Consider the following 26,955-nt stretch of genomic DNA (forward strand, 5'->3'; position numbering starts at 1 on the left):
TTATGATTTTAGGCAGCCTCTCTGCTAATGGGTGGGGTTGTGTTCCTGTTTTGCTAGTTGTTTGGCATAGGTTGTCTAGCACTGTGGCTTGCTGGTCGTTGAGTGAAGCTGGGTGCTGGTGTTAAGATGGAGGTCACTGGGAGATTTCCACCGTTTAATATTATGTGGAGCTGGGAGGTCTCTTGTTGACCAGTGTCCTGAAGTTGGCTCTCCTCCCTCAGAGGCAGAGCCCTGACTCCTGGCTGGAGCACCAAGAGCCTTTCATCCACACAGCTCAGAATAAAAGGGAGAAAAAGTAGAGAGAATTAGTAGAAGTATGAGGAAAGAAAGAAGGAAAGGAGGAAAGGAAGGAAGGAAGAAAGAAGCAAAGAAGGAAAGAAAGGAGGGAGGGAGGGAGGAAGGAAGGAAGGAAGGAAGGAGGGAAAGAAGGAAAAAAGACAGAAAGAAGATACAGTAAAAATAAAATAAAGTATAATATAGTTATTGAATTAAAAAATATTTAGAAAAAAGAAAAACAGAGGGACGGATAGAACCTTAGGACAAATGTTGGAAGCAAAGCTATACAGAGAAAATCTTATACAGAAGCATACACATACACCTTCACAAAAAGAGGTAAAGGGGGAAAAATCATAAATCTTGCTCTCAGAGACCACCTCCTCAATTTGGGGTGATTCGTTGTCTAAAGGAGGGAAGGACGGAAAGAAAGAAAGAAAGAAGGAACGAAGGTAAAGTATAATAAAGTTATTACAATTAAAATTAATTATTGAGAAAAAAATTTTTTTTAAAAAACCATGGACGGATAGAGCCCTAGGACAAATGGTGGAAGCAAGAGTATACAGACAAGATCTCACACATAAGCATACACGTACACATTCACAAAAAGAGGAAAAGGGAAAAAAATCATAGATCTCGCTCCTAAATTCCACCTCTTCAATTTGGGATCATTCCTTGTCTATTCAGGTATTCCACAGATGCAGGGTATATCAAGTTGATTGTGGAGCTTTAATCCGCTGCTTCTGAGGCTGCTGGGAAAGATTTCCCTTTCTCTTCTTTTTTTTTTTTTTTCCCTTTCTCTTCTTTGTTCTCACAGCTCACAGGAGCTCAGCTTTGGATTTGGCCCTGCCTCTGCGTGTAGGTCGCTGGAGGGCGTCTGTTTTTTGCTCAGACAGGACAGGGTTAAAGGGGCCGCTGATTCGGGGGCTCTGGCTCACTCAGGCCGGGGGTGGGGGGAAGGAGGGGCACTGCGTGCGGGGCGGGCCTGCGGCGTCAGAGGCGGCGTGACGTTGCGGCAGCGGCCGGCGTGACGTTGCACCAGCCTGAGGCCCGCCGTGCGTTCTCCCGGGGAAGTTGTCCCTGGTTCCCGGGAACCTGGCAGTGGCGGGCTGCACAGGCTCCGCGGAAGAGGGGTGTGGAGAGTGACCTGTGCTCGCACACAGGCCCCTTGGTGGCGGCAGCAGCAGCCTTAGCGTCTCCCGCCCGTCTCTGGGGTCCGCGCTTTTAGCCGCGGCTCGCGCCCGTCTCTGGGGTTCGCGCTTTTAGCCGCGGCTCGCGCCCGTCTCTGGGGTTCGCGCTTTTAGCCGCGGCTCGCGCCCGTCTCTGGAGTTCCTTTAAGCAGCGCTCTTAAACCCCTCTCCTCGCGCACCAGGAAACAAAGAGGGAAGAAAAAGTCTCTTGCCTCTTCGGCAGGTGCAGGCTTTTCCCGAACTCCCTCCCGGCTAGTCGTGGTGCACTAACCCCTTCAGGCTATGTTCAAGCCGCCAACCCCAGTCCTCTCCCTGCGCTCCGTCCAAAACCGAAACTCGAGCCTTAGCTCGCAGCTCCGCCCGCCCCGGCGGGTGAGCAGACAAGCCTCCCGGGCTGGTGAGTGCTGGTCGGCACCGATCCTCTGTGCGGGAATCTCCCCGCTTTGCCCTCCGCACCCGTCGCTGTGCACTACTCCGCGGTCCCGAAGCTCCCCCCTCCGCCTCCCGCAGTCAGGGGCTTCCTAGTGTGTGGAAACTTTTCCTCCTTCACAGCTCCCTCCCACTGGTGCAGGTGCCGTCCTTATTCTTTTGTCTCTGTTTTTTCTTTTTTTCTTTTGCCCTACCCAGGTACGTGGGGAGTTTCTTGCCTTTTGGGAGGTCTGAGGTCTTCTGCCAGCCTTCAGTAGGTGTTCTGTAGGAGTTGTTTCACGTGTAGATGCATTTCTGGTGTATCCGTGGGGAGGAAAGCGATCTCCGCGTCTTACTCTTCCGCCATCTTCAAGGTCCCCCCCCTATTTTTAGTTTTTTAAGGAACCTCCATACTGTTCTCCATACTGGCTGTATCAATTTACATTCCCACCAACAGTGCAAGAGGGTTCCCTTTTCTCCACACCCTCTCCAGCATTTATTGTTTGTAGATTTTTTGATGATGTCCATTCTGACTGATGTGAGGTGATACCTCATTGTAGTTTTGATTTGCATTTCTCGAATGATTAGTGATTTTGAGCATCTTTTCATGTGTCTGTTGGCCGTCTGTATATCTTCTTTGGAGAAATATCTATTTAGGTCTTCTGTGCAGTTTTGGATTGGGTTTTTGTTTTTTGGATATTGAGCTGCATGAGCTGCTTGTAAATTTTGGAGATTAATCCTTTGCTGCTTCATTTGCAGATATTTTCTTGCATTCTGAGGGTTGTCTTTTCGTCTTGTTTATGGTTTACTTTGCTGTGCAAAAGCTTTTAAGTTTCATTAGGTCCCATTTGTTTCTTTTTGTTTTTATTTCCATTTCTCTAGGAGGGGGGTCAAAAAGGATCTTGGGTGATTTATGTCATAGAGTGTTCTGCCTATGTTTTCCTCTAAAGTTTGATGGTGTCTGGCCTTACATTTAGGTCTTTAATCCATTTTGAGTTTATTTTTGTGTATGGTGTTAGGGAGTGTTCTAATTTCATTCTTTTACATGTAGCTGTCCAGTTTACCCAGCACCAATTATTGAAAACGCTATCTTTTCTCCATTGATTATTCTTGCTTCCTTTATCAAAGATAAGGTGACCATATGTGTGTGGGTTTATCTCTGGGCTTTCTATCCTGTTCCATTGATCTATATTTCTGTTTATGTGCTAGTACCATACTGTCTTGATTACTGTAGCTTTGTAGTATAGTCTGAAGTCCAGGAGCTTCATTCCTCCAGCTCCATTTTTCTTTCTCAAGATTGCTTTGGCTATTCAGGGTCTTTTGTATTTGTATAGAAATTGTGAAATTTTTTGTTCTAGTTCTGTGAAAAATGCCATTGGTAGTTTGATAGGGATTGCATTGAATGTGTAGATTGCATTGGGTAGTATATTCATTTTCACATTGTTGATTCTTCCAATCTAAGAACATGGTATATCTCTCCATCTGTTTGTATCCTCTTTAATTTCTTTCATCAGTGTCTTATAGTTTTCTGTATACAGGTCTTTTCTATCCTTAGGTAGGTATCTTCCTAGGTATTTGATTCTTTTTGTCACAACGGTAAATGGGAGTCTTTCCTTAATTTCTCTTTCAGATTTTTTGTCATTAGTGTATAGGAATGCAAGAGATTTCTGTGCATTAATTTTGTATCCTGCTACTTTACCAAATTCATTGATTAGCTCTACTTTTTGGTAGCATCTTTAGGATTCTCTATGTATAGTATCATGTCATCTGCAAACAGTGACAGCTCTACTTCTCTATATACGATTTGGATTCCTTTTATTTCTTTTTTCTTCTCTGACTGCTGTGGCTAAAACTTCCAAAACTGTGTTGAATAATAGTGGTGAGAGTGGACAACCTTGTCTTGTTCCTGATCTTAGGGAAACAGTTTCAGTTTTTCAACATTGAGAATAATGTTGGCTGTGGGTTTGTCATATATGGCCTTTATTATGTTGAGGTAGGTTCCCTCTATGCGTTCTTTCTGGACAGTTTTTATCATAAATGGGTGTTGAATTTTGTCGAAAGCTTTTTCTGCATCTATTGAGATGATCATGTGCTTTTTCTTCAGTTTGTTAATATGTTTTATCACATTGATTGATTTGCATATATTGAAGAATCCTTGCATTCCTGGGATAAACCCCACTTGATCATGGTGTATGGTCCTTGTAATGTGTTGTTGGTTTCTGTTTGCTAGTACTTTGTTGAAGATTTTTGTATCTATGTTCATCAGTGATATTGGCCTGTAGTTTTCTTTCTTTGTGACATCTTTGTCTGGTTTTGGTTTCAGGGTGATGGTGGCCTCATAGAATGAGTTTGGGAGTGTTCCTCCCTCTGCTATATTTTGGAAGAGTTTGAGAAGGATAGGTGTTAGCTCTTCTCTAAATGTTTGATAGAATTTGCCTGTGAAGCCATCTGGTCCTGTGCTTTTGTTTGTTGGAAGATTTTTAATCACAGTCTCAATTTCAGTGCTTATTATTGGTCTATTTATATTTTCTATTTCTTCCTGGTTCAGTCTCGGAAGGTTGTGCTCTTCCAATAATTTGTCTATTTCTTCCAGTTTGTCCATTTTTTTTTCTTTTGTGGTACTCGGGCCTCTCACTGTTGTGGCCCCTCACATTGTGGAGCACAGGCTCCGGATATGCAGGCTCAGCAGCCATGGCTCACGGGCCCAGCTGCTCCGTAGCATGTGGGATCTTCCCGGACCGGGGCATGAACCTGTGTCCCCTGCATTGGCAGGTGGACTCTCAACCACTGCACCACCAGGGAAGCCCCCAGGTTGTCTATTTTAGTGGCATATAGTTGCTTGTAGTAATCTCTCATGATCCTTTGTATTTCTGCTGTGTCGGTTGTTACTTCTTTTTCATTTCTAATTCTATTGATTTGAGTCTTCTCCCTTTTTTTCTTGATGAATCTGGCTAATGGTTTACCAATTTTGTTTATCTTCTCAAAGAACCAGCTTTTAGTTTTATTGATCTTTGCTATTGTTTCTGTCATTTCTTTTTCATTTATTTCTGATCTTTATGATTTCTGTCCTTCTGCTAACTATGGGGTTATTTTGTTCTTCCTTCTCTAATTGCTTTCAGTGTAAGGTTAGGTTGTCTATTTGAGATGTTTCTTGTTTCTTGAGGTAGGATTGTATTGCTATAAACTTCCCTCTTAGAACTGCTTTTGCTGCATTCCATAGATTTTGGGTCATCCTTTTCTGTCATTTGTTTCTGGGTGTTCTTTGATTTCCTCTTTGATTTCTTTAGCTATCTCTTGGTTATTTAGTTGTGTATTGTTTAGCCTCCATGTCTTTGTATTTCTTACAGATTTTTTCCTGTAATTGATATCTAGTCTTATAGCGTTGTGGTCAGAAAAGATACTTGATATGATTTCAATTTTCTTAAATTTACCAGGGTTTGATTTGTGACCCAAGATATGATCTATTCTGAGGATGTTCCATGAGCACTTGAGAAGAAAGTGTATTCTGTTGTTCTTGCATGGAATGTTCTATAAATATCAGTTAAGTCTGTCTTGTTTAATATATCATGAAGCTTGTGTTTCCGTATTTATTTTCATTTTGGATGATCTGTCCATTGGTGAAAGTGGGGTGTTAAAGTCCCCTACTGTGATTGTGTTGCTGTCGATTTCCCCTTTTATGGCTGTTAGCATTTGCCTTATGTATTGAGGTACTCCTATGTTGGGTTCACAAATATTTACAATTGTTATATCTTCTTCTTGGATTGATCTCTTGAACACTATGTAGTGCCCTTCTTTTTCTTTTGTAATAGTCTTGATTTTAAAGTCTATTTTGTCTGATATAAGAATTGCTACTCTAGCTTTCTTTTGATTTCCATTTGCATGCAATATCTTTTTCCATCCCCTCACTTTCATTCTGTATGTGTCCCTAGGTCTGAAGTGGGTCTTTTGTAGACAGCATATATACGGGTCTTGTTTTTGTATTCATTCAGCCAGTCTATGTCTGTTGGTTGGAGCATTTAATCCATTTACCTTTAAGGTAATTTTGATATGTATGTTCCTATTACCATTTTCTTAATTGTTTTGGGTTTATTATTATAGGTCTTTTCCTTCTCTTGTGTTTCCTGCCTAGATAAGTTCCTTTAGCATTTGGTGCAAAGCTAGTTTGGTGGTGGTGAATTCTCTTAGCTTTTGCTTGTCTGTAAAGGTTTTAATTTCTCTGTCAAATCTGAATGAGATACTTGCTGGGTAGGGTAATCTTGGTTGTAGGTTTTTCCCTTTCATCAGTTTAAATATGTCCTGCCACTCCCTTCTGGCTTGCAGAGTTTCTGATGAAAGATCAGCTGTTAACCTTAAGGGGATTCCGTTGTATGTTATTTGTTGTTTTTCCCTTGCTGCTTTTATTATTTTTTCTTTGCATTTAATTTTTGATAGTTTGATTAATATGTGTCTTGGCATGTTTCTCCTTGGATTTTTCCTGTATGGGACTCTCTGCTCTTCATGGACTTGACTATTTCCTTTCCCATATTAGGGAAGTTTTCAACTATAATTTCTTCAAATATTTTCTGAGTCCCTTTCTTTTTCTCCTTTTCTTCTGGGACCCCTATAATTCGAATGTTGGTGCGTTTAATGTTGTCTCAGAGGTCTCTCAGACTGTCTTCATTTTTTTCATTCTTTTTTCTTTTTTGTGCTCTGTGGCAGTTTTTTCCACTATTTTATCTTCAAGGTCACTTATCCATTCTTTTGCCTCAGTTATTCTGCTATTGATTCCTTCTAGGGTATTTTTAACTTCAGTTATTGTGTTGTTCATCATTGTTTGTTTGTCCTTTAGTTCTTCTAGGTCCTTGTTAAATGTTTCTTGCATTTTGTCCATTCTATTTCTGAGATTTTGGATCATCTTTACTATCATTATTCTGAATTCTTCTTCAGGTAGACTGCCTATTTCCTCTTCATTTGTTAGGTCTGGTGGGTTTTTATCTTGCTCCTTCATCTGCTGTGTGTTTCTCTGTATTCTCATTTTGCTTAACTTACTGTGTTTGGGGTCCCCTTTTCGCAGGCTGCAGGTCCGTAGTTCCTGTTGTTTTCAGTGTCTGCCCCCCATGGCTGAGGTTGGTTCACTGGGTTGTGTAGGCTTCCTGGTGGAGGGGACTTGTGCCTGTGTTCTGGTGGATGAGGCTGGATCTTGTCTTTCTGGTGGGCAGGACTGCGTCCACTGGTGTGTTTTGGGGTGTCTGTGACCTTATTATGATTTTAGTCAGCCTCTCTGCTAATGGCTGGAGTGTGTTCCTCTCTTGCTAGTTGTTTGGCATAAGGTGTTGGGCACTGTAGCTTGCTGGTTGTTGAGTGGTACTGGGTATTAGCATTGAGATGAAGATCTCTGGGATTGCTTTCACCGTTTGATATTACGTGGAGCCGGGAGGTCTCTGATGGACCAGTGTCCTGAACTTGGCTCTCCCACCTCCGAGGCACAGGCCTGACACCTGGCCAGAGCACCAATATCCTGTCAACCACACGGCTCAGAAGGAAAGGGAGAAAAAAAGAAAGAAAGAAAAACAAAATAGTTATTGAAAATTATTAAAAGTAAAAAAGTTAAAAAAAAGAAAAAAAAGAAAGAAGAGAGCAACCAAACCAAAAACAAATCCACCAATTATAACAAGTGCTAAAAAGTATACAAATAAAAAAACAAAAACAGACAGACCGAACCCTAGGACAAATGGTAAAAGCAAAGCTGTAGAGATAAAATCACACAAATAACCATACACATACACACTCACAAAAAGAGAAAAAGGAAAATAGTATATATATATACAAAAAGGAAGAGAGCAACCAAATCCATAAGAAATCTACCAATGATAATAAACTCTAAATTACTAAACTAAGATAAACATAAAACCAGAAACAAATTAGATGCAGAAACAAACCCCAGGTCTACAGTTGCTCCCAAACTCCACCGTCTCAATTTTGGGATGATTTGTTGTCTCTTCGGGTATTCCACAGATACAGGGTACATCAAGTTGATTGTGGAGATTTAATCCGCTACTCCTGAGGCTGCTGGGAGACATTTCTCTTTCTCTTCTTTGTTCGCACAGCTCCTGGGATTCAGCTTTGGATTTGGGCCTGCCTCTGCGTGTAGGTCGCCTGAGGGCTTTTGTTCCTGGCTCAGGCAGGACGGGGTTAAAGGAGTAGCTGATTCGGGGGCTCTGGTGCACTCAGGCCATAGGGAGAGAGGTGTACGGAATGCGGGGCAAAACTTCAGGTGGCAGAGGCTGGCGTGATGTTGCACCAGACTGAGGCGCCCCATGTGTTCCCTTCGGGAAGTTGTCCCTGGATCACGGGACCCTGGCAGTGGTGGGCTGCACAGGATCTCGGGAGGGGAGGTGTGGATAGTGACCTGTGCTTGCACCCAGGCTTCTTGGTGGCTGCAGGAGAAGCCTTAGCGTCTCATGCCTGTCTCTGGGGTCCGCGGTGATAGCCAAGCCTCGTGCCCGTCTCTGGAGCTCCTTTAAGCGGCGCTCTGAATCCCCTCTCCTCGCGCACCAGGAAACAGAGGGAATAAAAAGTCTCTTGCCTCTTTGTCAGCTCCAGACATTTTCCCGGACTCCCTCCCGGCTAGCCATGGCGCACTAGCCCCCTTCAGGCTGTGTTCACACAGCCAACCCCAGTCCTCTCCCTGGGATCTGACCTCCGAAGCCAGAGTCTGAGCTCCCAGCCCCGCCCGCCCCGGCGGGTGAGCAGACAAGCCTCTCGGGCTGGTGAGTGCTGGTCGGCACCGATCGTCTGTGCGGGAGTCTCTCCGCTGTGCCCTCCGCACCCCTGTTGCTGTGCTCTCCTCGGTGGCTCCGAAGCTTTCCCCCTCCGCTACCCGTAGTCTCCGCCCTCGAAGGGGCTTCCTAGTGTGTGGAAACCTTTCCTCCTTCACAGCTCCCTCACACTGGTGCAGGTCCCATCCCTATTCTTTTGTCTCTGTTTTTTCTTTTTTCTTTTGCCCTACCCAGGTATGTGGGGAGTTTCTTGCCTTTTGGGAGGTCTGAGGTCTTCTGCCAGCGCTCAGTAGGTGTTCTGTAGGAGTTGTTCCATGTGTAGATATATTTCTGATGTATTTTTGGAGAGGAAGGTGATCTCCACATCTTACTCGTCCACCATCTTGAAGGTCTGTCCGCTAGACATTTTAAATTGTTAATTTCTTTCTATCATAAGTTGTCTGATGGAAGGTTCTCCTTTCTTGTAGTTTAGTGGTGCGTGCATAACTTTGACTTACTGAAGAGTATAAGCATAGCAAGAAGGAAGTTTTTGGTGTGTTTCGCAAAGCTGGTCCTTTTCTGATTGATGATTCAGAATAAAAACTCCTGAGTGCTACCTCCTGAGACCCTTTGTTGTCCTGTAGATGCAAAATAATGTGGATACTTAAGGTGGGACAGCAGATATTTGCTCTTTCACGCTCCAACCCCCCCCCCGTACACTTTGGAAATACAGTATTTGCTGTTGCCCATTTTCCATTATCTTTCCCAAGTTTTAATTGGAAAAATCTCTACTGCTTCTGTGGCATCCACTTTACCTCCTTTTTCTATTTCCAACCTCTCTTTACTCGTGACCACTGAAATTGCCATTGTAAACAGTTGACATAAATAACTCATACAGGGAAAATGCCATTAAATTTTAAGTACTGGGGCTTTATCAAGGGTGGTTGCTTCAAAGTATAGTGAAATTGAATCCTTTTGTAAAGTTCTGATACTAGTGACTTTACTTCTGTCTACATTTAAAGTACATGTAAGAATTTCAGTTTCAGTACATGTCACTTGTGATATTGTTTCTGATTTGGTTGGAAGTTGGGATTGGAGGGGAGACGGGAAGGAGCTGTGAGGGGATCACTTACTGGGCTGCCATTATGCCATCAATCCGTTGTCTGCCATGTTCTGTTTAAGCACCTGTGAATCTATGCAGCGCATTATTATTTAGGCTGCATTTCGTCTTCTAGGCCACAAACTGTTTTAAGAGACTGAAATACCTTGCTGAAATCTAGATAGTCTGTCTAAAGCATTGTCCTAGCCTCCATTCTTAGAAAGCCTGTCAAAAAGGAAAGTGTTGGGTGTAACTTATTCTTAGCAAAACCATCCTGTTTTCTAGTGAATGCCTCGTTTTATTGCCCGTAATTTCTCACAGATCACTTATTCAGTAATCCATTTCAGAGGTTTGCGGGGATGGAAGTCAATCTCTGACTTTCAGAATTACCCTTCCTCCCAACCTTTGTCTGTTCCCAGATGGCAGTCCTTTTTCTGCAGCTGGATTTTGGCTGTGCTGCTGAGTAGGATAAAGCTCTGATGAAGAAGACATTGCATGGACCTCTTTTATGGAAAATTATTCTTGAGGACCCACCAAGAACATGTCTCTATACTCCGTGTCGAGAAAAACTGACTTAAGAAAACTAATTTTCTCGAAATACCTGTTAATTATTTCCTCAAAAGAGAAGCCTTGGTGTTGAATGAGTAAAATATATATCTTTTAGGTTATAAAGAAAATGAACCCACAATAAATTTCTGTAAAGCTCAGATCCGTGGGGCAGTGGTGGGAAGCACAGGCATATGGGGATCTCAGTGAAGAAACTGTGGCTGAGGCGTGTGTTACTACACAGTGGTCCTACACATCAGCACCACCCGGGTGCTTGGTAGAATTGCAGTACCTTAGGCTCTGTTCTGGTCCTGTTGACTCAGAGTCTGCATTCGGCACTATCTTCAAGTGGTTCGTAAATAAATTAGGTTTGGGAAGCCCTGGAAATCATTTCTGTGAGACTGTCCTTGCATGTTAACTGGTTGGGTGATAAAGACTCATCAGGTTGTGAAGCGCTTGCAGATACTAAATAGCATATTTAGGCAAATCCTCTTAGAGGGAAAGCATTTCGGATATTTATTGTAAACTCTTGGGTCAGTACAGTTGTTAGATATTAACCTTCCCCACACTGTTCCTTCCGGGAAGACTGAAAGAGATGTTTCCCGAAGACCAAGAAAATTATTTTTAAAAAGTGTTTTTTTTTTTTTTTTGTCATTTTCTTAGTCATGGGCTGGAGTGCTCAAATACTTTCCTCCCTTCTCCTGCTTCCTATATTCTTTGTACTGTGATAGCAGGTGGTTACATCTTTGAAGTCATGCTTCAACGTGAAGGGAAAGCTCTACGAAGAAAAGCTTTAGGATGCCTCGGTTGTTTGCATCCTAACTCTGCCAGGGCTCCCTAAGCACAGTAGCACGGCCTGTTTGTTCCATGACTCTGGAGGGTTGGGGCAGAGGGACCCACTTACTGCATAACCCCGTGAGAAGTAATCAGCTGAACTCTAGGTGTGGATAACTCACTCTAGCCCAGCATTAGCTTTAGTAATGTTCACGACAGCTTGATATAAATATTTTCATAAACATTTCTTAGCTTTCCAGATGTTTACTATATCTGGGATGACGGTGAAGGAATTGACCCTCTTCCACTCATATGAGACTCCCACACATCCCTAGATATTTCTGAGGGATGGAAGAGTCAGATGTGACTCTGATAGACTAATATATGTGCTGTTGAAGCAAATACCTTAAGCCAGTGGCAGACAGCAGGTACATCTTACTGGCTCCCTCAGGTGGGAGGTCCACTGAGAGCTGCTAGGTGGAGGGTGGCAATATGGTGCAGTGAAAAGAGCATTGGAGTTGGAATTAGGTGGATGTGGATTTGAATCCCAGCTCTCCTGCTTATTAGTTTTGTGACCAGTTACTTAATCTCTGATTTTTGAGTTCCATAATTGTAAAAGTAGGGTTGATTCATACCTCCCAAGGTTGTTGTGAGGCCCTAATGAGATAATATATTAAGAGCCTAATACTGTGCCTGGTGTAGAGTAGGTGCCCATTGAAAGGTAAGTATGCATTACTTTATCCATTTGGTATAGTAAATAATTGCTTACCAGTTTTTTCATGCCTGCCTCAGCTAAGCTGAGTAGCTTCTGGTATTTTTGTCCATCGAATATATTTCCAAGTGATTCTTTGCTGGGTGAGCGTCATCTTTTGTTATTACCACCATGGCAGATGTTGGCCTTGAAAGGCACAGTGTCTTCAACCTGGCAGGTTTATCAGCTGGATCATAGCTTGCAGTGACTAAATGTCCAGAAAGCTGAGGATCTTCCATCTTACACAGAGGATATGCCAGCATGTAGTCAGAGTCAGGAAAAAGAGAGGGTATGTGTAACGTTGACTTGTGGTGAAAAGGGCTTTGGTGAATTAATCATGTTCGAGTGGTTGCAGTATGTGGAGTTCTTTTTCATGAGGAACGCTATGAAATGAGACACTGGTTTCAAAAAAGTATGCTCACGTAATCCCCTGGAAAGGAAGATTTTCTTTACAGTTCAGAAAGGATATAGGGTTCAGTATAAAGTTCTATAGCTGAATTCAGAGCTCTGCTTACGTTGGGAAACTAGCAAGTGTGGCACAAAATTCCTAATTTATCTGTGTTCTCACTGCGGCTGATTTTAGCCTCTTTCTTCTCTCCCTTTTCTCTCCCTGAATCTGAGCCCATGGCCCAGGTCTGAGTTTGGAGGCTCTGATTTTAATATAGATGTGGTGCCTTTATTGTTTTCAAGTGGTTGCTGTTTGGAAAATGTTAGTTTTCTTGATCAGGTTTAAGACAATTAGCAAATGAAGAATTGTTTCGTTTAAATTACATTTATTCTTCTGTGAAATGGGGATAAGAATGGTGTCTACTTCATAGGATTACTACCTTCCTCATAGGATAAATGAGGTAATATATATAAAGTGCTTAGAATAGTAGTTGGCACATGGTAAGCATATTTTATAATAGTGTTATTATTAATTTTTCTCTGATTACAGAGCAGAAATGTTCACTGTGGAAAATGTAAAATAAAACAAAATGAAAGTCACCTAATTCTCCACCTAATGATAACTAATGTTGACATTTTAGTATATCTTCCCAATCTTCTTTCTTTTTCCCTATGTACATGTTTTACATAAGGAAACCAAAATTACATTGGTTTTAAACCCACCTTTTAAAAACAAAATTATTTTACTGAAGTATAGTTGATTTACAATGTTGTGTTAATTTCTACTGGACAACAAAGTGATTCAGTTATACATATATATACATTCTTTTCACGTTCTTTTACATTATGGTTTTCACAGGATATTGAATATAATTCCCTGTGCTATAAAGTAGGACTTTGTTTAAAACCCACCTTTTTTACTCATTACATTAGTAATATTTTCCCATGTCATTGAATATTCTTCTATTACATGATCTCATTGGCATTTTATGACCTAAAATTTGTTTCTTCTATTGTTTTCAGTTTCTCATTTTTTAAGACAATTATTTTAGAGCAGTTTTTAGCTACAATAGAATTGAGAGGAAAGTACAGAGATTTCTTATATAGCCCCTTCTCTCACATGTACTCAGCCTTGTCCATTATCAACATCACTCTTGGTGTTGTACATGCAGTGTGTTTGGACAAATGTATAATGATGTATATCCATCATTATAATATCACTACCCTAAAAATCCTCTGTGCCCCACCTGTTCATCTGCCCCCTTCCCCAACCATTGATCTTTTTGTCTCCATAGTTGTGCCTTTTCCAGCATGTCATACAGTTGGAATTATTCAGCACATGGTTTTCTTAGACTGGTTCCTTTCATGTTGTAATATGCATTTAAGATTCCTCCATGACTTTTCATGGCTTGCTAGCTCATTTCTTTTTAGCACTAAATAATATTCCATTGTCTGGATGTGTCACAATTTATCCATTGAAGGACATCTTGGTTGCTTCCAAGTTTGGGCAGTCATGAATAAAGCTGCCATAAACATCTGTGTGCAGGTTTTTGTGTAGACACAAGTTCCCAGCTCCTTTGAATAAATACCAAGGAGCGTGATTGCTCAGTCATATGTTAAGAGCTGTTTAGTTTTGTAAGAAACCACCAAACTGTTTCTAAAGTGACTGTACCATTTTACATTTCCACCAGCAGTGACTGAGAGTTTTTGTTGCCCCACATCCTCACAGCATTCAGTATTGTCAGTGTTCCGGATTTTGGCCATTCTAATAGATGTGTAGTGGTATCTCATTATTGTAGTCTTTCATTATTTATAAATAATTCTCTAGTGATTTTTTTTTCCCCCTTGGGCTAAGTCCTTGGAAGAGGAATTGCTACATCAAAGGCTATATTCACTTTTGTACCTATTACAAAACTGACCCCCAGGGAAATTCTACAAATCTTCTATTCCCACTTAGAATATTTGAAATTTGGTTTTCATATCTTCTAACAGTGAATATTGTAATTTTTTAAAATTGTCAATTTGGTAGATAAAAAATCATTTTTGCATAAAATTAAAAAATTTTCTCTTTTGATACTGAATTTCTTTATGTTTAGAAACTATTATTCTGAGACTGCTTCTCTGTGTCCTTTGCACATTTTTGGGGGGTTATTGATTTGTAAAAAGCTTTTTGTTTTTTAAGGCTATCAACTTTTAATCAGTGTTACTGCAAATATTTTCTCCAGTTTTAAATTTGACTTTTAAGTTGTTCAAAATGTTTTTGATAGAGATTTTCTTTTTTTTCTTTTTAGTCAAATTGATCAGTTTTTTTCTTTATGGTTTCTGCCTCTGTGTTATGCTCAGGATGTCTGTCTCCACCTCAAGACTATATGATCTTCCATGTTTTAGTTCAAGTCTTCATTCACACTGATTTCACAGATCTTTACTGAGTGCCTCTTACATGGTGGTGCTAAGTCAATTGAGTGAAAAAAAGGAATAATCCTTACCATTTTGGAGTTTCGGTCTAGTGGAAAGTAGCCCTTAACTTATGAAGGAGAGGTAAGTGGTAATATAGAAATGGAGGTAACTGACCTGCTCAGGGAGACCCAGGATGGCTTTTCTCGGGAAGTGACCTTGAGATAAACTCTGAAGTAAGATCATCGTTAAATCACAGCAAGGAGGTAGTGGAGGAGGGCATTTCAGGCCCCGGCAGAGGCCATTGTTGCTGAAGCACAGACATCAAGATGAAGTGTGATTGTGCCAAGTTTATGGCTGGAGAGGAATTTTGAAGCCAGACCATGTATGGACTTCTAGGTCCTGTTGTAGATTTTGGTCTTTTATAGGAAGAGCAATGGAAAGCCACTAATGCAATTTAAACAGAATGTTTAAAGTAGATGACATGATGATTTCTTTTTTTAAAAAAATTAACTCTTGAATCCTTTTGTAGTTTACAGGCATACCTTGGCGATACTGCATATTAGCTTACAGAACGAACACCAGAGTAAATCCAAAAATGCAATAAAGCAAGTCATATGAATTTTTTGGTTTCCCAGTGCATATGAAAGTTATGTTTGCACTATACTGTATTTCACACTAAGTGTGAAATAGTATTATGTCTAAAAGAATAATGTATATACCATAATAAAAAATTCTTTATTGCTAAAAATGCTAACCATCATCTGAGCCTTCAGCACGCCATAATCCTTTTGCTGGTGGAGGGTCTTGCCTCGATGTTGATGGCTGCTGACTGATCACGGTGGTGGTCACTGAAGGCTGGGGGTGGCTGTGGCGATTTCTTAAAATAAGACAGCAATGAAGTCTGCCACATTGACTGAGTTTTCCTTTCACAAACAATTTCTCTGTAGCATGCAATGCTGTCTGACAGCATTTTACCCACAGTAGAACTTCTTTCAAAATTGGAGTCAGTCCTCTCAAACCCTGCTGCTGCTTTATCAACAAAGTTTTTGTAATATTCTAAATCTTTTGTTGCCATTTCAACAATCTTCATAGCATCTTCACCAGGAGTAGATTCCGTCTCAAGAAACTACTCTCTTTCCTCATCCATAAGAAGCAACTCCTCATTCATTCAACTTTTTTCATGAGATTGTAGCAATTCAGTCACATCTTGGAGCTCCACTTCTAATTCTAGTTCTCTTGCTATTTCCACTGTATCTGTAGTTACTTCCTCTCCTGAAGTCTTGAACCCCTCAAAGTCATCCATAAGGGTTGAAATCAACTTCTTCCAAACTCCTGTTAATGTTTATATTTTGTCCTCTTCCCATGAATCACACACGTTCTTAATGGCACCTGGAATGGTGAATCCATTCTAGAGGTTTTACATTTACTTTGCCTTGACTTATCAGAGTAATAGCACTATCTGTGGCAGCTATAGCCTTATGAAATGTAATTTTTAAGCAGAAATAAGACTTGAAAGTCAAAATTACTCCTTGATCCATCAGTTGCAGAATGGATGTTGCATTAGCAAGCATGAAAACAACATTTGATTTCACAGTACATATCCATCAGAGCTCTTGGGTGACCAGGTTCATTGTCAATAAGCAGTAATATTTTGAAAGGAATCTTTTTTTTTCTTCTGAGTAGTAGGTCTCAACAGTGGGTTTAAAATATTCAGTAAACCATGTTGTGAACAGATATACTGTCATCTAGACTGTCTTGTTTCAATTTTAGAGCACAGGCAGAGTAGATTTCGCATAATTCTTAAGGACACTAGGATTTTCAGAATGGTAAATGAGCATTGGCTTCAGCTTAAAGTCACCAGCTGCATTAGCCGCTAACAAAAGAGTCAGCCTGTCCACTGAAGCTTTGAAGGCAGTTGTTGACTTCTCCTCTCTAGCTATGAAAGTCCTAGATGACATCTTCTTCCAATGTAAGGCTGTTTTGTCTACATTGAAAATCTGTTGCTTATTGTAGCCACTTTCATTCATATTCTTAGCTAGATCTTCTGGATAACTTGCTGCAACTACTACACTTGCTGCTTCACCTTGCACTTTTATGTTATGGAGAGGGCTTCATGCCTTAAACCTTATGAACCAAACTCTGCTAGCTTCAACTCTTCTAATGCACGTTCCTCACCTCTCTTAGCCTTCATAGTATTGAAGAGAGCTAGGGCCTTGCTCTGGATTAGGCTTTGGCTTGAGGGAATGTTGTGGCTGGCTTGATCTTCTATCCAGACCACTAAAACTTTCTCTATATCAGCAATAAGGTTGTTTCACTTTCTTATCGTTTGTGTGTTCAGTGGAGTAGTACTTGTAATCTCCTTCAAGAACTTTTCCTTTACATTCATTCACAGCACGGCTGACTGTTTGGCACAAGAAGCCTAGCTTTTGGCCTATCTCAGCTTTCGACACGCCTTCCTCACTAAGTTTAATCATTTCTAGTTTTTGACTTAAAGTTACAGACACCCGGCTCTTACGTTCACTTGAACACTTAGAGACCATTGAAGGGTTGTTAACTGGTTTAATTTCAATATTATTGTGTCTCAGGGAAGAGGGAGGCCTGAGGAGAGGGAGTGAGACAGAGGAATGGCTGGTCAGTGGAGCAGTCAGAACACACACACATTTATCGATTAAGTTCACCGTCTTATATGGGTGCATTTCATGGCTCCACCAAACAATTTTAATAGTAACATCAAAGATCACTGATCACAGATCACTGTAACAAATATAATAATAAAGAAAAAGTTTTGAAAAATTGTGAGAATTACTAAAATGTGACACAGAGACACAAAGTGAGCAAATGCTGTTGGAAAAATGGCTCCAATAGACTTGCTTGATGCAGAGTTGCCACTAACCTTCAATGTGTTAAAAACGCAAGACCTGCTAAGTGCCATAAAGCAAGGTATGCCTGTATTTTTATGGGGCCTATGAATTTTCTTTCCAAGTAGTTAGTCATAGTCTCTGTGCTTTTTATTATTATTATTGCGGTTGTTATTTTATTATCCAGTTCTTCCTTTTCCCATAGATCTGAAGTACATTCTGTCCTCTGATAAAATTTTGTATATAACTTGTGCCTTTTATGAAGTGAGGTGTTTTGATAGGACCTATATTGATTTTTCTTCCTTACTTAGTCTTACATGAGGAGAAATCTGTTCATTCTTGATGTAGGCCATATTTATCGTTATTCTTGGTGTCATTCTGGGTTTACCTTTTAGGTTTTATAGTCTCCTTTTGGCCTTTAAGCTAGAGGGCTGAGTGCTGTGTACTGTGTTACTGTGGTCTTTATTGTTGTGGATCTGTTGTCTAAAGCAGGGATTTTCTGATCTCTTGTCTTTGTTATCTTTTTATAAGGGTGAGAATTTATTCTTGGATGATCTGAAAACACTGCAAGTAATTTCCAAGCCAGCAGTTTTGTACGCCACAGAGCCTACCACTTATTGTTCTTCTAGGCTGAACTTACCCAATGATTGACTTCATTTTTGTGGATCAGAGTACCTCTCAGCCCCACTGCCTGCTGGGAAGTGTGGTTTGTGGGCATTAAAGTAGAATTAGTACAAGGAAAGTATTGGCGTAGGAGAGCAGCTCCCAGCTGCTTTAGAAAGCAGTATGAGGGAGTAGTTTGCTTCCGTCTTTGTGCAAAGCCCAGACTGGGGTTGGGGGGCACACATATTTTGGGATGAAATTCTGATTACCTCTCTCCTTCTTCAATTTAGATCTCAGATGAAATGGGATTAGTTAGGAGATGTTTCTCCAGTTTTTTAATAAGCCATTGAACCATCTGTGGAGCTTCCAGGACCATGAAAATGTCACTGAAAAGGCAATGAACCTGGGAGGGTAAATCAGGAGTTGCTTATTTTCTGCCATTGTAATTAAGAAATCTTTCAAAAAAGAACCCTCCCACCTCCCTCTGAGATATCTGTGAGGTACCTTTCCTGGTGAACAACTCCGTGGCTTCTGTCCACTTAGGGTTGGGTCATTTGAGTGAGAGCCTGCGGTTACTGACTGAAGAGACTTTATTGGTTATGTGAAAATGACAACTGTCATGTAAATGTGTTCTGAGACTTGTGTGGGTTGGATATTGTTGATGGCTCAAGTTAATGGTGCCTTTGGTTAAACACTCATGTAGTATGTGGGGCATCAATTTGAATATTAAGCTGTGTAAGAGTCCCCTTTGGTTCAGTGAGTCATCAACCTGTAGACCTCTCCAGACTGTTGTTTTACAAATCAGAGTTAAATGCAGATGTCTTCTAGACCAACAATTTGGAGCAATTTTCTACTGTGTTTTCTTGGCCATTGTTTCATCCTGCTAAGGAGCCTGATGGCAACTAGCTAGTGCCTGGAAGTATAATATTGTTGCAGCGTGTAATGCAAACATCTGTTACCGTTTGTAATGCTCAGCTTACTTGTTTACTTGTTTTTTAATCCATCTCCTCAATAGTCTTTAAGCAGTGGACGTATCTGTTTTATTCTGCATTGTGTGCTCAGAGCCTAGTGTAGTATCAGACATGAGACAGAGGCTTCATACATATTTGATGAATGATTGAAGAACTTGAAAGAGTCCCAGTACCTTCAGGTTATAGGGGAGTTATAAACTTACGTTTCTGACTTTCGTTGGCTAACCCACAAATTTAATTAACTGGGTTTCAAAACTCTTTCAGGTATAGTAGAATTACTGTGTGTAATCCATACTGTTGAGCAGGATTTGAACAAAATGGTGTTTCTGGAGAAGAACCATTATTTGCATGTGAAATACATTTTCTAATGTCTTGCAAAAACAGTTGTTAGCTTCTAGCTTATCTAAATTTGATTCCTAGAAAGCAGCTGTAGTAAAACCTAAGAGCCCATGAAAAAGGACGGGATTTTCCTCCCGTTGGGCCCCACTACTCTCAGCCTTCCTAGGGCTTGGTGCACAGCCGTCTCCCTTCTGGGGACTTGACCAAGCTAGGTTAATGGGAACAGTTTTGGTAAGGTGGGATGGAAATCTGGAGGTGTTTCAGGGTCTAGGGTCTTAGACTTCAGTCTCAGGCTGGATCTGGAAATTCCTTTTTCTTGATTCTCTGAAGTGGAAAGATCCTCCCCTTCACTGCCATTCTGGCCTCCAACCCTCTTCCACTGAAGGAGAATCCAGTGGAATCGAATGGTGGAGACTCTGGGGCGGCGGCAGAGGAAGGTGAGAGGGAGTCTAGGGCTCTGGCCAGGGAGTGAAGACACTTAAGGAACCACAAGGAAGCAGAAGACAGGAAGGACTTCTCTGTGCCTCTCAAAAGGGTCATGTCTGGAAGTGGTGATTTAGGAAACAATGAAATAACTCCTGGTACCATTCTCTGTACTCAGTGCTTCATCTTTTAATAGTAAGATTATTCTGCTAATGGGCTGTATTTCTGTTTTCTCTGAAGTTGAAGGTTAGATTGTCTTCTGTGAGTGAGACAGATAGAGGCTATCTGGAAATTTTGAGGAGAGTGAAGAAAATACGAAATAGTTGTCATGGAAGTGGACCAGAGAGCTGCATAGGGAAAACTTAGAAGGATTTCCAGGCAGCTGAGGGCCTGAGGTATTCCAATAATAATATTTGAGTTAACTGAGATAGGAAGAGAAGGGTATGAAGTGATTCAGGGTGGTGTTTGGTTATGAAAGCTGGAGAGAAATGCCAGATGACAAAAATAATACAGTTTAGTAATGAGCTTGATGTCCTTTATTCAAGAGAAATAATCCATGGATTGGGGGAGTTCAGTGCCCCACAAGCAGCAGAGCACTGTTCCTGAGGGATTTGGGGCAAGAGGGAGTTTCGTAGAGAGTTAGAAGAGGCAGCGGGAAGGAAGGCGTGATTGGCTAGGAGGTTGGGGAATCCCTGGCTAGCAGACCCAATTTTCTAGGGTAAGGGAAGCTGGTTAAAGCTAAGTTTAAGGACTGTGATTGATGTATGCTAGGATACTTTGACAGATGTTTCCCATAAGTGCAGGCTGTCTTAGGTTTAGATTTGTGAGGTGGTCTGGACCACTGGGGTGGTCTCCATTTTGTGGGTCCCGTTATACGAATTAATTTTATTAGTAGAGAATGTCATGAAAGAGTGATAGTCAACAGTTAGAAATGCTAGGAAGAGAAATTCAAGAATGAGAGGTATTGCTTATAAAATGAAGGAGGTCACCGATGACCATGGAGAGGAGAGTTTCAGGCAAGATTTGAATCCTGAAGTCGGATTGCAGAAGTTTATGAAAGGAATGCATGACTCTATTAAATGATATTTCCTCAGGATTTAGTGTAATTTTCAATTCTTATTTATTCTCTTCCAAATCACGGAGTAATTATTACACATCTAAGTTTAAAGGAAATTTATAATCGTGTTTACCATTTAAACAAAATGACTGGATATTATATTTAGATGACTTGAAGCCATATAGTACTGCAGAGATGTAAATCTTTATGTAGTGTGGGGAAAATTTACACATATATAAAGAAGCATATTGAATTCAAGCATTTGTATATTCTGATTCATCATCTGGAGTTGAGTTTGAGCAACAAATAGAAGCCAACTTCTGTTATGTGGTGTCTACAGATATTAGTCTTTCCATTTCCTAGAGTGGAATGATTCAAAATAGTTGTGTTTTCTATAGTCTGTCACTTTTAGACAATAGCTTGAAATTTTTTGATCTTTTAAGATCTCATATAAATGTTTGTGAAAAAGAGCACCTAGTTACTGTTTTTCTTTTCACTTAAATTCCTGCCCCTGTTTTTGGCTATAAGAGTTATTGTGTTTCTTCCTAATAAAATGAAGTGGGTATGTCTCTTGGTTGTTTTCACTGTGAGACTTAGTTTTTTGGTCCCTATGGTATTGCATTGGTGGCTCCTTCTTAACTTATTCAGCAGATAGAGCTGTTTACCTGGCTTGCTGTGATGGAGATGAGAAGAACATTTGGATTTTATTGAATTTCCTAGTTGCCCTTGCAGACTATGGACTTTTTACTGGGCAAAAAGACAAATACTTAGATTTTATCCTAATTGAAAGTTTGAATGTTTAGCACTGTCTTGCTTAACGTGCAAGCAATAAGGCATGAAAGATTTAAAATCTTTATTGATTTCATTAGAAATTCTTTTTAGTCGTTAATCTTCTTGGGTGTAAATAAGGTTCCTTTAGCATCGTTCTATTGACTGTATTTGTAATAAAACGGATTGTCAGGACCAGGAAATGAAGTGTGGGTGGAGACTACTAAGGAAGAATTAGGATCTAAGCCAGTCCGTCTACCTCTGCATGGCCAGGGCACTAGCCAGTAGATGAGTTAATCAGACTAGTGTCAGATTCCAGCCTGAGATTACAGATGGAGATGCAGTTCAGAAAGGTAAGCAGGGAGCCAGGGTCAGAGTACTGCACATCTCAAATAGAACTGACAAAGAAACAAATCTTCTCTGACCGTTGAAAACCCAAGAATTGGGCAAGCCTCAGAGGTCAGTGTAGCCCAGCAGGTTACATTGTCGTCTTTCCTTTAAGGTCCTTTGCTCATCAGTGAAGCCTGTCAACTAGACCCTGACAAATGACTGTCCCCTCGAACCGCTGAATCATGCCCTCTCTTGCCTTTACCTGGTGGTTCACACACCTCGTGAGAAATGGTCCATGGGCCAGTTCAACCTAGAATATTATAGCATTGCCTGAAACAAGGTAGGTCATTTGGTAAATATACTTTGCTTACCATTTCTTGTAGGTTTTTCTGGGAAAATGTCTGTAGAAGCAACACTTATGAAAATTGCTTGTGTTATAATCTGCCTGCATAGATAGAAACCTTAACCAAAAAGTGTTTTTTTTTTTTTGGTAGGAGCCGCGGTTTTTATCTACCGGGCCAAAGGGTCGGAGAGACCTAGACTCAAAACCAGGGTTCCGCACGCTGCCGTGGGCAAGTCAGGTTCGAACACTTGCAAAATAAAGAGCCCGCCTGAAAGGTGATCTGGCCCTCAGTTCGCTTGCCTGTGAAATGGATACAGTGTTGTGGAGAGAACAAGGTTGCCCCAGTCCTAGATGAGGCACGGTGCATGCAATGCACTGCTGAGTAAGAAGCAGGACAAAGACCTAGTGGGACGCAGCAGCCCCGGGAAGCAGGCACCCTGTTCCATCTGCCCAGAAAACTGACCATAGAGCACATGTTGAGCAGAGCAGCGTCCCTATCCTCGGCTGACTTCAGGGACCAGTCATAGAGAGTGGGTACGTGGCGGGCCTGCACCCTCTCGGTGCGAACCACGTGACTTTTGTTGTCTTACTAGATCTTTCCAACAGCAGTGAAGGGTCAGTGTCATAGACGGGGAGACTGCTGAGGGCGCACAGCCTGGAGTGAAGGAGCCAGGCTTGGACCCAGGTGTCAACCTGCTCAACCTGCAGGCCCTACCCCAGGTGGTTCCTGCACCCTAAGGGGGCCTGTGCAGCACCTCCAGAAGGGACTCTGCCCTCCTCTGTGAGACCCACCTGTCACTCGTGTCCTCTCTATTTCCATCATCAGCACCACTGTCTGGAAGACCTTAACAGGCCCATGGTCTTCTGGGAGCATAATTAGGTTGCTGGAACCACCGGCACAGAGTTGGGTTTCGTGGTACACAGCGGGGCCTGCCCCTGAGCTCACTAAGCATGGCCACGTAAGGACCCTTTTCCTCGAGAACCAGAGCCACTCACTGCCCCGTTAGGATGTCTGGTCCTCAAGAGGAGGGGCTTTCTGACACATGAGGTCATCACAAGAGCTCCTGCCTCACTTTATTTTTTAATTGGCCTAAAAAAAAAAAAAAACAGTTTTAGATTTACTGAAAAGTTATGAGTACGGATGCCCTTATTACACTCCCCCCTGCCCCACATACACACACGATTTCCTTTATTATTACTGTTATTTTTTTTTAATTTTTATTTTTTAACATCTTTATTGGAGTATAATTGCTTTACAATGGTGTGTTAGTTTCTACTTTAACAAAGTGAATCAGTTATACATATGTTCCCATATCTCTTCCCTCTTGCGTCTCCCTCCCACCCTCCCTATCCCACCCCTCTAGGTGGTCACAAAGCACCGAGCTGATCTCCCTGTGCTATGCGGCTGCTTCCCACTAGCTATCTGTTTTACGTTTGGTAGTGTATATATGTCCATGCCACTCTCTCACTTTGTCTCAGCTTACCCTTCCCCCTCCCCATACCCTCAAGTCCATTCTCCAGGAGGTCAGTGTCTTTATTCCCGTCTTGCCCCTAGGTCCTGCATGACCATTGTTTTTTTTTAGATTCCATATATATGTGTTAGCATATGGTATTTGTTTTTCTCTTTCTGACTTACTTCACTCTTTCTGAGAGAATCTAGGTCCATCCACCTCACTACAAATAACTCAATTTCGTTCCTTTTTATGGGTGAGTGATATTCCATTGTATATATGTGCCACATCTTCTTTATCCATTCATCTGTCGATGGACACTTAGGTTGCTTCCATGTCCTGGCTATTGTAAATAGAGCTGCAATGAACATTGTGGTACATGACTCTTTTTTTTTTTTTTTGCGGTACATGGGCCTCTCACTGTTGTGGCCTCTCCCGTTGCGGAGCACAGGCTCCGGACGCGCAGGCTCAGTGGCCATGGCTCACGGGCCTAGCCGCTGTGCGGCATGTGGGATCTTCCGCGACCAGGGCAAAAACCCATGTCCCCTGCATCAGCAGGTGGACTCTCAACCACTGTGCCACCAGGGAAGCCCCATGACTCTTTTTGAATTATGATTTTCTCAGGTTATATGCCCAGTAGTGGGATTGCTGGGTCGTATGCTATTTCTATTTTTAGTTTTTTAAGGAACCTCCATACTGTTCTCCATAGTGGCTGTATCAATTTACATTCACACCAACAGTGTATGAGGGTTCCCTTTTCTCCACACCCTCTCCAGCATTTATTGTTTGTAGATTTTTTGATGATGGCAATTCTGACTGGTGTGAGATGATATCTCATTGTAGTTTTGACTTGCATCTCTTTAATGATTAGTGATGTTGAGCATTCTTTCATGTGTTTGTTGTACATCTGTATATCTTCTTTGGAGAAATGTCTCTTTAGGTCTTCTGCCCATTTTTGGATTGGGTTGTTTGTTTTTTGGATATTGAGCTGCATGAGCTACTTGTAAATATTGGAGATTAATCCTTTGTCAGTTCCTTCATTTGCAAATATTTTCTCCCATTCTAGGGTTGTCTTTTCATCTTGTTTATGGTTTCCTTTGCTGTGCAAAAGCTTTTAAGTTTCCTTAGGTCCCATTGGTTTATTTTTCTTTTTATATCCATTTTTCTAGGAGGTGGGTCAAAAAGGATCTTGTGATTTATGTCATAGAGTGTTCTGCTTATGTTTTCCTCTACGAGATTGATAGTGTCTGGCCTTACATTTAGGTCTTTAATCCATTTTTTTTTCTTTTTTTTTTGCAGTACGTGGGCCTCTCACTGTTGTGGCCTCTCCCGTTGCGGAGCACAGGCTCCGGACGCGCAGGCTCAGCGTCCATGGCTCACGGGCCCAGCCGCTCCACGGCATGTGGAATCTTCCCGGACTGGGGCATGAATCCGTATCCCCTGCATCGGCAGGTGGACTCTCAACCACTGCACCACCAGGGAAGCCCTTTAATCCATTTTGAGTTTAGTTTTGTGTATGGTGTTAGGGAGTGTTATAATTTCATTCTTTTACATGTAGCTGTCCAGTTTTCACAGCACCAATTATTGAAGAGGCTATCTTTTCTGCACTGTATATTCTTCCCTCCTTTATCAAAGATAAGGTGACCATATGTGCTTGGGTTTACCTCTGGGCTTTCTATTCTGTTCCATTGATCTATATTTCTGTTTCTGTGCCAGTACCGTAGTGTCTTGATGACTGTAGCTTTGTAGTATAGTCTGAAGTCCAGGAGCCTGATTCCCCTAGCTCCGTTTATCTTTCTCAAGATTGCTTTGGCTATTTGGGGTCTTTTGTGTTTCCATACAAATTGTGAAATTTTTTGTTCTAGTTCTGTGAAAAATGCCAGTGGTAGTTTGGTAGGGATTGCATAGAATCTGTAGATTGCTTTGGGTAGTATAGCCATTTTCACAATGTTGGTTCTTCCAATCCAGGAACATGGTATATCTCTCCATCTATTTGTATCATCTTTAATTTCTTTTATCAGTGTCTTATAATTTTCTGCATACAGGTCTTTTGTCTCCTTAGGTAGGGTTATTCCTAAATATTTTATTCTTTTTGTTGCAATGGTAAATGGGAGTGTTTCCTTAATTTCAATTCAGATTTTTCATTATTAGTGTATAGGAATGCAAGAGATTTCTGTGCATTAATATTGTATCCTGCTACTTTACCAAATTCATTGATTAACTCTAGTAGTTTTCTGGTAGCATCTTTAGGATTATCTGTGTATAGTATCATGTCATCTGCAAACAGTGACAGCTTTACTTCTTCTTTTCCCATTTGCATTCCTTTTATTTCTTTTTCTTCTCTGATCGCTGTGGCTAAAACTTCCAAAACTATGTTGAATAAGAGTGGTGAGAGTGGGCAAGCTTGTCTTTTTCCTGATCTTAGTGGAAATTGTTTCAGTTTTTCGCCATTGAGAACGATGTTGGCTGTGGGTTTGTCATATATGGCCTTTATTATGTTGAGGCAAGTTCCCTCTATGCCTATTTTCTGGAGGGTTTTTATCATAAATGGGTGTTGAATTTTGTTGAAAGCTTTCTCTGCATATATTGAGATGGTCATATGGTTTTTCTCTTTCAGTTTGTTAATATGGTGTATCACATTGATTGATTTGTGTATATTGAAGAATCCTTGCATTCCTGGGATAAACCCCACTTGATCATGGTGTATGATCCTTTTGATATGCTATTGGATTCTGTTTGCTAGTATTTTGTTGAGGATTTTTGCATCTATGTTCATCAGCTATATTGGCTTGTAGTTTTCTTTCTTTGTGACATCTTTGTCTGGTTTTGGTATCAGGGTGATGGTGGCCTCATAGAATGAGTTTGGGGGTGTTCCTCCATCTGCAATATTTTGGAAGAGTTTGAGAAGGATAGGTGTTAGCTCTTCTCTAAAAGTTTGATAGAATTCACCTGTAAATCATCTGGTCCTGTGCTTTTGTTTGTTGGAAGATTTTTTTTTTTTTTTTGCGGTATGCGGGCCTCTCACTGTTGTGGCCTCTCCCGTTGCGCAGCACAGGTTCTGGATGCGCAGGCTCAGCGGCCATGGCTCATGACCCTAGCCGCTCTGCGGCATGTGGGATCTTCCTGGACCGGGTCACGAACCCGTGTCCCCTTCATCGGCAGGTGGACTCTCAACCACTGTGCCACCAGGGAAGCCCTGTTGGAAGATTTTTAATCACAGTTTCAACTTCAGTGCTCGTCATTGCACTGT

At 41.3% G+C, this 26,955-nt stretch overlaps 1 protein-coding gene across 2 annotated transcripts in view; it reads left to right on the forward strand.

The window, feature by feature from the left end:
- Window positions 1-26,955, forward strand: part of HECW2 (HECT, C2 and WW domain containing E3 ubiquitin protein ligase 2) — a 456,160-nt gene that overhangs the window by 27,187 nt on the left and 402,018 nt on the right. The window contains exon 1 of one of the 2 annotated variants that reach the window (XM_089915956.1): window positions 1-26,955. This exon is cut by the window's right edge and continues 10,228 nt beyond it. The exons of the other annotated variant lie outside the window; for it this stretch is intronic. The gene's annotated coding sequence lies outside the window, so the exon portion shown is untranslated. 2 annotated transcript variants of the gene reach the window in all.

This window comes from Delphinapterus leucas, chromosome 8 (assembly GCF_059928025.1).
Source record: "Delphinapterus leucas isolate spDelLeu-1000000601 "Yukka" chromosome 8, BTC_Dleu_Yukka2, whole genome shotgun sequence".
Taxonomy (NCBI): domain Eukaryota; kingdom Metazoa; phylum Chordata; class Mammalia; order Artiodactyla; family Monodontidae; genus Delphinapterus; species Delphinapterus leucas.